Here is a 3,497-nt window from a genome sequence, read left to right on the forward strand (position 1 = left end):
CATATATAAAAACTAACTCCATATAGATCAAAGACCTAGGCATAAATCATAAAGCCTAAAATGATAAAGGTGGTTTTTTTTAAAACACCCACTCATAGTGACTGTCCATCAGGTCTCTGAGGCTGTAAATGTTTTTTAATCGGTTTGTTTACAAAGTTCATATACATTGTGTTTCACACTATTCTTCATTCATATTTATATACTAAAAAAGAGTATAGAGGAAAAATTTGGGTCAAGTTTGGGAGTCTTATTCTTACATTGTTGATTTTGATTTTGTTAAGTGTCATCCAGTTAAGTATAACTCATAACAACCATATGAACAACATCTGAACCCTATCCTGTCTTGTGCCAGCCTTACAATCTCTGACATAGGTGAGCCTGTTGTTGCAGCCACTATGTCATTCGCCTGGTTGGGAGGTGTTCTTCTCTTTTGTCATCTCTCCATCTTTCCAAACATGATGTCTTTTTGCAAGTAATAGCTTTTCCTAACAACCTGCCCAAAGTATGCAAGACAAAGCTTTGTAATATCTGTTTGTTCTTTGGGCAGTTCATGGGATATTCAGTACTCTCTTCCAACACCACAGCTCAAAAGCATCAATTCTTGTTTTGTCATCGTTATTGACTGTTCATCTCTCAAATGAATAGCAGGTGATTGGAAAGACCATGGCCTGAATCAGGTGTGCCTTAGTCCTAAACAGACTATCAAATATAACTGAAAATGCATAATCAACACAGGATAAACTAGGTGATTGATACCTCATAAAAGTGAAGAGTGGATTATATTTGGGGGTAGGCGGTGGGGTTTGGGGAGGTGCGGTGGGGATTGTGTACCAATGAGGGAGTTTTTCTTTTGCTTTTCGGGGAGAGGAGCAAATGGGGGGGGAGGGGGGAGGGGTTTGTGCTGGGAGAAGGGTGCAACAATGAATGAATGGAATTCCAAAATCTCTGTAGATGTTCATTGAAATGAAAAATAAAAAAACTAAATTAATAAAAAAAGTGAAATCTTTAATGCATCAGCATACTCTCCAAAAGAGTAAAATAAGAAACTACAAACTGGGGAAAAAATTTGACAATAACATGTATGACAAGGGATTGATCACTAGAATTATCTAAAACACCAACATTTCAATAAGAAAAAGGCAAACATATTCTCAGAACACTGCCCTTTTCCAAAGAAGAAAGCTGAAAGGGGAGGACAGAAGAGCTGTCACAAATGCTTATGTTCTTAAAGCCATGTCTGAGGGATTGGTGACATTTGGGGATGTGGCTGTATATTTCTCTCAGGAAGAGTAGGAATGGCTGAACCCTGCTCAGAGGAATTTGTACTGGAAGGTGATGCTGAAGAACTACAGGAGCCTGGTGTTCCTGGGAGTTTATGTTTCTAAGCCAGATGTAGTCTCACTATTGGATCAAGGAAAGGAGGTCTGGGTGGTGAAGGACGAGAGAGGCACCAGCTCTGGTTGGGAATGTGTATTTGAAAACTGTTACTTTTCTTCCAAGCAAGTGATTTATGAAGAATTATCCAAACTGGTGAGAACAGGAAGAAGCCATTTCAGTTATGGCCTTAATAGCTTCAGTTTGAGAGAAGACTGTGAAAATGAGAGCTGCTTTAAAGCAAATCTGAACATCACAGATCACATTCCAGCCAACTGATCATCACTCAGAAGGAAATACTTACTAAAGAACAAAGTAATACATATAAGAAATCTTGGAGAACTTCCCATCAGGACGCCATGTTTAGTATAAAATAGAGCATTCCTGTCAAAGAGAGAACACATAATCATTGGCCACAAAAGAAAAGGTCCCAGAAAAAATCTGTTGAAGTGAAACAAAAGAAAGGGTACACAGAAAAGAAACTTTTGAAATTTAGTGAATATGAGAAAGTCTTCAATCAGAGCTCATCCCTTACCCTCTACCAGTGAATTCGTACTGGGGAGAAGCCCTATGCATGTGTTGAAAGCGGGAAAACATTCAGCCAGAGTGCAAACCTAGAATACACACTGGGGAGAAACCCCTTGAATGTAAGGAATACAGGAAAGCCTTCAGTCAGAATGCACATCTTGTTCAACATTGGAGAGTTTATACTGAAGAGAAACCTTATCAATGCAGAGACTGTCAGAAGGCTTTCAGGAGAGAGACCTTTGAATGTATCAAATGTGGGAAGACCTTCAGCAATGGTTCATTCATTGCTTAGCAGCAGAGAATACACACAGAAGAGAAACCCTGTGTGTGTGTAATATGTGCAGAAAACCCACCATGGATACCTTATAGTAAACCAGAGAATTCACACTGGAGAGAGACCTTATGTAAGGAATGCAGGAAAGCCTTCAGCCAGTATGCACACCTTGCTCTGCGTCAAAGGGTTCATACTGGACAGAAACCTTTCGAATGTATAGACTGTGAGAAGAACTTTAGCAATAGTTCATCACTTGCACATCAGAGTAGTCACACTGAAGAAAAACCTTATATGTGTAAGGAACATAGGAAGACATTTAGCCATAATGCAGGCCTTGCTCAACATCAGAGGATTCATATGAGGGGGGAGGGGTTTGTGCGGGGAGAAGGGTGCAACAATGAATGAATGGAATCCCAAAATCTCTGTAGATGTTCATTGAAATGAAAAATAAACAACCTAAATTATAAAAAAAAAGAATGTAACATTTGTGGGAAAGCCTTTAGCTATAGTGGGTCTCTTACTCTACACCAGAGAATTCACACCGGGGAGAAGCCCTATGAATGTAAAGACTGCAGGAAATCTTTCAGGCAGTAAGCACACCTAGCTCATTACAAGAGAATTCACACTATGGAGTAATTATTGACTCTGCTCACCTTCATTTGCCACAGCCAACTAATTGCCAAGACTATAGGTTTTATCTATATATTAGTGCCTTTAATGCATTTTCATTCCATCATCTTTATCTGAGATACAGTCTATTTGATGAGGGTTGTGGAAATAGTTTTCTAATTGGTTTACCTGTATCCATCTATATTTGTCTATATTGCAGCCAAGCTTTTATTTTTTAAAAACCAGAAATTCAGTATTTTCTCCCTTGCTGAAACTCTTCAGTGGTATCCCAACAATTCTTTTTTAAAAAATTTTATTTTATTTTCTTATTTTTTGTGTGTGTACTGTCAAATTGTATCTAACTGGTACAGGAGGAGGTTGGCCCTCCTCCAGTAGAGCATCTGGTGGATTTGAACCGCATACCTCTGGGATTGCAGCACAGCTTCTTGCTACTAGGCCACCAGAGCTCGCTGATATCCCACAATTCGTAGGGTAAAACCCATAATCCTCAAAATAGCCTACACAATGGGGCCATCCTCATTCCATACCTTGTTCCAATCTACTTTCCAAAGTCCTATCAGGCCATTATTGATCTCATCCTCTGGATATTTAATAAGGATTAAGAATGCAACCTCAGCATCAAGTAGATCTGAGTTCTAACCTTTGCATTTTTATCCTTTAATTTTGAGGATCATATTTTTTATTAAATTAT

At 38.8% G+C, this 3,497-nt stretch overlaps 1 pseudogene; it reads left to right on the forward strand.

The window, feature by feature from the left end:
- The first annotated feature begins 1,233 nt into the window (after window positions 1-1,233).
- LOC102853048 lies at window positions 1,234-2,923 on the forward strand (annotated as a pseudogene).
- Window positions 2,924-3,497: the final 574 nt, after the last annotated feature.

This window comes from Elephantulus edwardii, unplaced genomic scaffold (assembly GCF_000299155.1).
Source record: "Elephantulus edwardii isolate Elephantulus edwardi_28Jun2011 unplaced genomic scaffold, EleEdw1.0 scaffold00467, whole genome shotgun sequence".
NCBI classification, from domain to species: domain Eukaryota; kingdom Metazoa; phylum Chordata; class Mammalia; order Macroscelidea; family Macroscelididae; genus Elephantulus; species Elephantulus edwardii.